A 10,000-nucleotide genomic window follows, 5' to 3' on the forward strand; every position below is an offset into this window, starting at 1 on the left:
GGGTGATTCCTGTCCATAGCTTTCTCCAAATTCTCTATGTTTGTTGTTCAGTCGTTTTGGTCATGTCCAATTCTTTGTGACCCCATCTGGGGTTTACTTGACAGAGAGACTGAAGGGGTTTGCCATTTCCTTCTCCAGCTCATTTTACAGTTGAGGAAACTGAGGCAAACAAGATTATATGACTTGCCCAGGGTCACATAGCTAGTAAGTGTCTGAGGCCAGATTTGAACTCAGGTCTCCCTAATTCCAGACCCAACACTCTATCCACTGAGCAGCTCCAAAATTCTTTATAGAGTTTCCATATTAACATTCTCATGATATAACAATTATGATAACAATTCATATTTCGTATTTGTGGGGCTCAGTTTCCTTCTCTGTAAAATAAGAAGGTTGGAGTAGATGCCTTTGAAATTCTTTTCCAGTCCTAGATTTTTGGTATTGGGGTCCTAAGATTGGTACCTGTGTCTCTTAGGCCAATACACTTTTTACTACCCCACACTGGGCCTTGTGGAGAGAAAGTACTGGAAATAGGGGTTGGTCAGAGAAAGCTATCAGGAAGAGTCAGAAAATCTGGTCTGGAGTTCTATCTGTGCCTTCCTACTAGCAACATAACCTCCAGAAAGTTTCATCATTGTTTGGGCCTCAGTTTCCTCATCTGCTAAATGGAATTAAGGTCTGGCAAGCCTAGAGGCCTGTATTGGGCTACCCGAGTCTTTCTTACCTGTCCAGGTCTTCGGCTGGCCACGCCGGATGCACATATGAGAGAAAGGACGTTCCAGAGTCAAACAGGGGTTGAGCTTTATTACAGGGTTTCGGTTACAAGTGCAGGGGCTCTTCTTTCTTAGGACGAAGAGGGGGAGATTTCCTAAGAAGGCTAAGCTTAAGGGAATGGAAGTAGAAGTACAAGCGGGGAGAGAGGGGGAGGGGAGAGAGGAAAGAAAAGAAGCGGAGCCCTACTTTTCTCTTTGGCTCCACACGTGCTAAGAGCGCTTTTAGGCTTCCTGAATCCTACTTAATCTTCAGCCACACAGTTTGCATCTCAATACCGTGCTGTTAGGTAACTAGGTGTGCTCCAATCCGGGACGACCTCGAGGGCAGGGAGACTCCACCCATCAGGCATCTCCGGGGGAGAGGCGGAAATACCCGAGCTAGCCGAGCTAGCTCGGTCTGACCTTCTCGAACCCCCGCTGTTCATGGAGGGCCTCGTAAGACTCTAAGATTTAGAAGTCCCACTTTTACCTGCCCGAGACTGTTCACACGGAATTGAGCTTCCAGTCCCAACATATCCCCTTCTTTGTTATGCGCGGAGCGCACCTGGCTCTAGAGCAAACAGTGGCTGGAGGCTGAGTGGATTAGGAAGGCCTTTAGCATATGAGTACCTTACAACAAGACTTCATTCACACAGAAATCTGCAGCTAGCACAACTGACAAAGGGAGGCATCAAATAAAACAAAGATGAAACTAAATGGCTGAGTTACAACTGGGGAAGTGCAATCAACTAAAATCCCAAAGCATATTTTAAGAGAAGCAGGTGGTGTAGGCGCCTTACACCACCACTCCCTTAATCTTGCAAATGGATCTATACAGGTGGAAAATTGGTCACCTCCTCCCCACCCAAGTGTCCTGGGTTTGTGATATCAAAGTCCTCATTCAGCTGGCGAAAAAAGGATGCCTAGATGGGAAACTGTCAGCAGCAGTGTCTGCGGTTGTGATGAGGGCTGCTTCCTCTCTGGGCAGCAAGGTTAAAGCTGTCAGCAGCAGGCTCAGGTGGTGTATGATCCTTCTCCGGGGTCTCTGGGCTCTCCGGGGTCTCCGCCTCCTGCGTCTCCGTCGTCTCCGACCTCGGTTCCCACCTACGGATCCTTCTAATGGGAATCCACGCATCACCTTTTCCTGTGGAGACACAAACATACCCTGGACCCCATATTAGTATCTTATACGGACCTTTCCATTTCCCTGAGGCCATATCCTTTACCATGGCCCATGTGTCTTTATATCCAGCCTGGGTATTACTTTCCTTGCGGGGTTGTCTTGGAAAAGTCACAAAATGTCTCATAGCTGGAGTAGTATGTGAGTTTCTTGAGATATGCAAAAAATTGTGTGTATACACAGCTGTATCAAGCTCTGATTGTGTTAGGCGACCTTTTCCCCTTCTTTGTTTAGCGAGGATCGCCTTCAAGGTGAGATTGGCCCTTTCCACTATGGCCTGGCCTTGTGGATTGTAGGGGATTCCCGTAACATGTCGAATCCCTAGATCGCGGAGGAAGTGTGTAAGGGTTTGAGAAGTATAGGCAGGGCCGTTATCTGTCTTTATTTCTAAGGGTAAGCCTGAAACAGAAAAACAGTGCCAAAGATGTTGAATTACTTTAGCACTTGATTCACCTGGCTGTAAAGTCACCATAAGGAATCCGGACCATGTGTCAACTGTCACATGTATGCACTGGCCCTTAAGATGGGTGACATCCATTTGCCAAATTTCATTGGGTGCCAAGCCACGAGGATTGACACCCTGGTCTAGAGATGGGTGGAATGGGATACATTGGAGACAGCTCTTAACAATTTTTCTGGCCTGTTCCTGAGTTATCCCATATAATTTGCAGAGGGCTTCTGTGGCTAGGTGGAACCTATCATGAGCCTTTTGGGCCCTTTCTTGTGGTTCCACAGTGTGCCCTACCAGGTATAGTGAATTGTCTGCTATTTGATTTCCTTCAAAAATTGGTCCTGTGCCATTTGTATGTGAGCGCACATGTAAAACATAAAAAGGGTGTGTTCTGTTATTAATGGTGGTCAATAGCCGCTCACACTGTGAAAAAATATTGGACCGATAATCTACAATAGAGTCCTCAATCCGTGAAATTAATAAAGATGCATACTGACTATCAGTGATAATATTAATGGGTATGTCACTATATATTTGGAGAGCTTGGATTATAGCTTCCAATTCGTTCTGTTGAGTAGAGGTGTAGGGTGTGTTAACTATATATATCTCTTTGGGAGGCCGAATTATAAATAGATGCCTTGTGATGTTTCGTGGCATCTGTAAAAATGTTAGGCCCTTCTACTGGGTTTGGTGAGTACCTTTTCACTGGTGCTGGGGCCCACTGTAATAATTCTTTGAATAGAAAAGTCGAATTTGGTTTCATCTGGGCCCAGTGGAGTATAGTGGCCCAAGAAACATGATTCTGAGCTAACTCTTCTACATCCTTAGTGGTGAGTGTAGCATAAAGAATTGGCTGTTTTTGGTATATGTGGGTGGCTCTTCTTACTGCCTCTAGTGCTAACCGTCCTAGAAATTCCCACTTGTTTAGTAAACTGCTTCCTGTTTTACTTAAATATACCCACTCTAGGGGCTTCTCTTTTTGGTGTATGACGGCATAGGGAGGTGTGGTGGAGATAATAGATACCTCCAGATCTCCTCCTGGATCCCACCGAAATGTGGTGGACTCTAAAAATTGTTTTTTTATTGCCTCTATGGCCTTGGCTGCTTCAGGAGTCAATGTTCGTGGGGAATTTAAAGCAGAGTCTCCTGTCAATAGTGAATATAAAGGTTGCATGAGAGGTAAAGGTATAGGCACCTTTGATCTTATCCATTGGATAGCTCCTACTAGTTTCTGAGCATCATTGAGTGTTTGGATCTTTATATCCCATTTTGGGGGTTCCGGCCGAATGATGGTGCCCTGTATCTGATATCCCAAATATTTGTAATTGGGTCCTCTCTGTATCTTTTCAGGAGCAATAACTAATCCTAGTCCTAAAAGGTTCCTTTCTACTGCTTGGAAACACTTCTCCAGTTCCTTGAGCTGAGGTGCAGCTATAAGGATGTCATCCATATAATGGATGATTTTGCATTGGTATTGCTGTCTGGGGCTTTCTAAGGCTTGATTAACATACCACTGGCAGATGGTGGGGCTGCAACTCATACCTTGGGGCAATACCTTCCACTGATACCTCTTTGCAGGTCCTTCGTTATTGGGGTGAGGTATTGTAAAAGCAAACCGAGGACAATCTACTTTGTTTAAAGGAATGGAAAAAAAACAATCCTGAATATCAATGATTATAAGTGACCAACCCTCCGGGATGGCATTAGGAGAAGGGAGACCTGGTTGCAGGGCTCCCATAGGCATGAGAGACTGATTTACCTTCCTTAGATCTGTAAGGAACCTGAATTTCCCAGATTTTTTCTTTATAACAAACACAGGAGCATTCCAGGGTGACTTTGATGGTTCTATATTTCCTTTTTCTAATTGCTCCTTAACCAATAGTTGTAGTGCCTGGAGTTTTTCTGGGGTCAGGGACCATTGCTCCACCCAAATCGGGGTGTCTGACTTCCAATTCAAGGGTGGGGACTCCAGTGCAACTGCAATGGCCCTTACTAAAAATTTGATAGCTTCATCCCGAGGCGGCTCATAATGTCCCTGCCCCAGATGTTAAAACTAAGTCCTGGAATCACCAACGGCCATACGGTCCCTTGGCGATCCTCTGCCTCCCACTTTACTGGGTGCATTGTCTCTAAGGTATTTTGGCACCCTCCTATTCCCCACACTGGTCTCTGGCTTTCTTTAAGCTTCCAGTGCCGGGGTACTGAGCGACCGCTAAGGCAGGTCCTATCCGCTCCAGTATCAAGGAGGCCAGTCATGGGAATTCCATTAAGCCAGATCGTACACTCAGGTCTATTCTGTCCTATTTCCTTTAGTAACTGGATTTGAACTGAGTGCTTTAAAGGAAGGGCAATAGCTATGGGAAGCTGATTGTCTATATGAGCTGGCTCGGCTACCACATTGGAGCATGGAAGTGCTGTGGTGCCGGTGGGATAAACTCCTGTATATATAACTACGGGTGCATGAGAGGGGTTCTGTAATATTAGGGATTCCTCCTGTATGGGGTCTCTCAGGGGAATCATGGCAAACTGATGAGCTGCAAGCTGGCACTTCTCTAAGCTGTAAAGGTGTTGCTTTCCTTCCTCTGGCCCCATAATCTCCTGTATTCTCCCTCCAAGGGGCCATCCCGATTCTCTGCCAAAGGGTACACTTTCGGGGCCCTCGAGGGGCCCCTCACCCCGTTTCCCGACTTCCTACATTGTTTAGCTAAGTGACCTGGCTTTCCACATGAAAAACAAGGGTCCTGGCCCCTCCCTGTACTTATTTCTTTCCTACACTCTTTCTTAAGGTGTCCCGGTTTTCCGCAGTTAAAACATTTTTTCTCCAAAGAGATATTACTTAAGGCGGCAGCCAGGTACTTCCCTTGCACCTGTGCCAAGTAGACCTGACTTCCTACCCTTTCACATCTCTGTATCATCTCTTCAACAGATGCATTCTTTGGCAGTCCCAGCATTGCCTTTTTGCAGTCATGATTACAATTCTGCCGCAGCAATGTCCTCAACACTATCTCTGTCCCTTGGTTTTCCTCTCCCATATCTCGACCTACTGCCTCCTGCAGCCTGGCCACAAAATTAGTAAATGGCTCATTGTTTCCTTGCGTAATCCTAGTCATGGGAAACTCTCTCTCTTTCTTAGAGGCTATAACCTTCCAGGCGGCAATAGCCATTCCGGCAATCAAAACATAATCGGAGGCTGAGTACTGTAATTGATTTCCTGTAGCCTCAAACTGCCCTGTTCCTGTAAATTGCTGATAAGCCTGGGGGGCCTGAGCCCCTAGCCCACCGGTAGTGCTCTTTACCCTCTGAGAAAATTCTGATACCCAAATCACATTCTGCCCAGGGGTAAGGCAGGCTCTAGCTAAGCTCTTCCAGTCATTAGGAGTCAGAACGAACTGACCGCTGAGAGTTTCAAGCATGGCTATAACAAAGGGTGAATTAGGGCCATGCTTGGTACAAGCCTCTTTAAGAGTCACCACTCTCTTCCACTCTATGGGTATGTGGCTCCTCCGAACCCCACCGGGGACACTGGGGTCCGCTATTTCTAACACAGGAAATGTCCCTACATCTTCTCCATTCTCTATAGCCTTTCTTATTCCTTTTTCCAAACTGGACTGTGGCCCTGAACTGTCTGACCAATGGAGCAGGTTATAAGGAGGCGCGGAGGGAAGGCACGGCGTATTCTCCCCTGCCTCGCCTTTTCCATCCGCTAGATGGAGCTCCGGGTCTATTTTTTCTTTACGCTCCTTAACTTTCCGCTTAACTTTCTGCTTGCCTGGACTCTCCCTCCCTCCCGTGTTCTCCCCTCCCCTCTCTCCGCTTCCACTCTCATTCCAATCCCGCCCTGGCCTCTCCGGCCCTTCCAGCAGGCTTTTAATTACACCGAATATCAGGAAATCTAAATCCTCCAGCTCCCCAGGGTATTGTTGCTCGTAAGCAGTCATTTGCTCTCCGACCGCTCCCCATTTTTCTCTTGATATTCCTGCCTGCTTGAGCCAAGGAGAAACTTTCCAAATCCTTTCACAAAATTCTCGGAGGTCATCTAACTCTATTGTGACCCCCGCCTTCCTGCATTCCCTGTGAAGTGTCTCAGCCCAGACCTCCTGTTCCTCTGGCTTTATTACTGGCAATAGATTCCCCATCTCCGCCCTTTTCCCAGGGGTTTGGGAAGCTTCTCTCCCCTTTCTCTCCTTCCGAATCTAGGATTCGGGACTCGCTTCTTTCACAGCCCCTTCCGGGTGTACCCCAAAAGCACCCAGGATTATCTACGCTCCCAATCCCTGTTGGGACGCCAACTGGCAAGCCTAGAGGCCTGTATTGGGCTACCCGAGTCTTTCTTACCTGTCCAGGTCTTCGGCTGGCCACGCCGGATGCACATATGAGAGAAAGGACGTTCCAGAGTCAAACAGGGGTTGAGCTTTATTACAGGGTTTCGGTTACAAGTGCAGGGGCTCTTCTTTCTTAGGACGAAGAGGGGGAGATTTCCTAAGAAGGCTAAGCTTAAGGGAATGGAAGTAGAAGTACAAGCGGGGAGAGAGGGGGAGGGGAGAGAGGAAAGAAAAGAAGCGGAGCCCTACTTTTCTCTTTGGCTCCACACGTGCTAAGAGCGCTTTTAGGCTTCCTGAATCCTACTTAATCTTCAGCCACACAGTTTGCATCTCAATACCATGCTGTTAGGTAACTAGGTGTGCTCCAATCCGGGACGACCTCGAGGGCAGGGAGACTCCACCCATCAGGTATCTCCGGGGGAGAGGCGGAAATACCCGAGCTAGCCGAGCTAGCTCGGTCTGACCTTCTCGAACCCCCGCTGTTCATGGAGGGCCTCGTAAGACTCTAAGATTTAGAAGTCCCACTTTTACCTGCCCGAGACTGTCCACACGGAATTGAGCTTCCAGTCCCAACAAAGGTCCACTACCAAAATCAAAGGGTTTTATAAGGAAAGTACTTTGCAAACTTCCAAGTTTTATTTAAATATGAATTGTTATTATCAGAGTGAAAAATATTGCATGATACCGTCCAAGGTGACATAGTGAAGCATAAGAGATAGGATCTGAATTGAGTTTCTTTAATTTCAGAATAAGTTCTCTAATTCTGGGTTTCTGGTCATTGGTTAGCTGTATGACCTTGAGGAGGTCATTTCTGTCTTCCCATGTTCAATTTCCTTATCTGCCAAATAAAGGATTTGGACTAGATAACCTGTAAAATACATTCCAGATGTATTTGAATAATGGTAGCTGATATCCATATAACACTTTACCATTTGTCAAATGGTTTCTAAAGCCCACTTCATGTGAGCAGAGTGACAGAATGCACAGAAAGATGGCCTTAGGACCAAGAAGACTGAACTCAAGTGCACGTCAGTATCTTCTAGGCCACTTAGAGTGTTGTCTGGGGAACAAAGGTTAGCATGGTAACTATTAGTCTGACCCATGTTGGAAGAGAGACTAGCTCCTTTGATCTTCCTAGTAGACCTGTGGAGTAGGAGCTAATGGGTTTATTAGCCTCATTCTACAGAAAATGAACCTGAGATTCAGAGAGGTTATGGTACCTACCCAGAATGGCTATCATCAGAGGTGGAGAACTCAACTGATCTTACCACTTGACCATGTTGCCTCCATTTTCTATATGCCAGGCTGTAGAAATGGGTATCTTCCATAGATGATTGCTCCTACTACATTCATCTTAGCCCTTTATAACTGGATACTTCAGATTATTTTCATTGCGTCCTATGACTAAGTCTCGGATCCTTCCAAAAGTGGCTCAGACTATGACTTCTCCTCTATCATCGACAGCCCAAACACATGGTTAGGTATAAAATAAAGGCTTGCCCAAGTTAAAAAAATAACAGAAATGAGACTAAAAGCTGGGTCTTCTGACTCCAGCACTCTACAACCTCTTCATTCAATAGAGGATCCCAAACAGTTAAATCTGACAGGACCATAGGAAGTCAGAGAACTGATGAATGACATCACCAGGGCTGGGGCCCATGTCTCCCAAGACTAACTCAGTGTTCTTTCCAATACATATTCACTTTTTAAGTTCCTGGTAGAATAGAAGCTCTTTGAGGGCAGGGGTGGGTTTTTTATTTACTTATCTGTTTATATGCCTAATATTTGGCACCTGGTAGGCACTTGATAAATGATTGTTGAATTGACTTTCAGTGAAAAGAACTGAAGTGAATTGGGACCTGAAAGGTCATCTACTCCAGACTATACTTGACCAGTGGTTGGGCATTTTGTAGTGGAGATTCATTTGCAAGTGTGGGGTGGATTTGCTGGCTACTGAGGCCCCTCGCAAATCTGAGATTCTGTGATTCCGTGAACAGAAATTACCAACATTCTTGACAAATGGTCAAATTTCAGCCACTTTGTGAAGATCTCTAGGGTGGAAGGTACTAACTTCCCAGTTAACCCACTCAAATTTAGGACAGCCCCAATAACAAAAGGAATGCCCTCTTAACTTCTACCCTTAATTTGCCTCTCTCCAGCTTTCCTCCATTGCTCCTAATTGCCCTTACTGGAGCAAAGGGAAAACAAATAGAATCCCTTTTTGATATGACAAACACACTTTTCATGCCCTCCTCCAGCCCTTAGGATAAACATCTTCACTTTCTACACTCAGAAGCTTTTTGCTATTGTACATGCATAGCACTCCAACCAGGCCTCTGCTGGTAAATGTTTAACAACCACCTCTCTGAAAATAAATGTATATGGCACATATCCTGACTCTAGGTCCAAAACTATCTCCTGGACCACCCAACCACCCCTAGATATTGAAGGACTTGTGTATACGTGTCAGAGGTGGGATGTGTATATACTTAAATGTGAGTATGCTCCTTACCCTTATATGATAGAAGCTCCTTGAAGACAGGTTTAGGAATCCCTCAGTCAACACTCATTAAGCCCTTACTATGTGTCAGGCATTGTGCTAAGAGCAAAGGATACAAAGAAAAGGCAAGACTCAGATCTTTGCTGTCAGGGAACTCATGTTACAGGACAAATAGTTGACACTTAAAAATGTCTGTTGATGGATTAATTTGTGGATGTGGAATCAGTCATCCTAAGAGTTAATAGTCTCTCCTAGCCTTGGATCATCAGTTTAACCAGGGTATCTTCTTCCAAATCATTGTCAAAATCTTAAATAGCACAGACGCAAATTCAGATTCCTGGGCCACTTCATGGGAGGATCTGGATATTTGACCAGTTCCAAATCTAACCACCTTTATTATCATCTCAGCCATACTCCTCTGTTTCATCCACAAGCATGATAAGAGCAATTCTGATAAACGCTTTGATGAAAGCTACGTAAATTTTGTCTATATCACGGTGGTTCTTGAATGACCAGGAGCCCAGGACATGCAGCTACTGTTTCCTTTATGATTCGGACAAGGGTTTTTGTCTGATACCTGGGAGATATGCATAAGTCAGATAGGTTGTACAATGGATAGACCCATAGTCAGGGAGACCTGAATTCAACTCCAGGTTCAGATACTTACTAGTTGTATGACTCTGGGGGAGTCACTTAAATTCTCTCAGCCCCACTTTCCTCATCTGTAAAATGAGGGTAACAATAGCATTTACCTCCCAAGGTTGTTGAGAGAATCAAATGTGATATTTGTAAAGTACT

This window comes from Notamacropus eugenii, chromosome 1 (genome assembly GCF_028372415.1).
Source record: "Notamacropus eugenii isolate mMacEug1 chromosome 1, mMacEug1.pri_v2, whole genome shotgun sequence".
NCBI lineage: Eukaryota > Metazoa > Chordata > Mammalia > Diprotodontia > Macropodidae > Notamacropus > Notamacropus eugenii.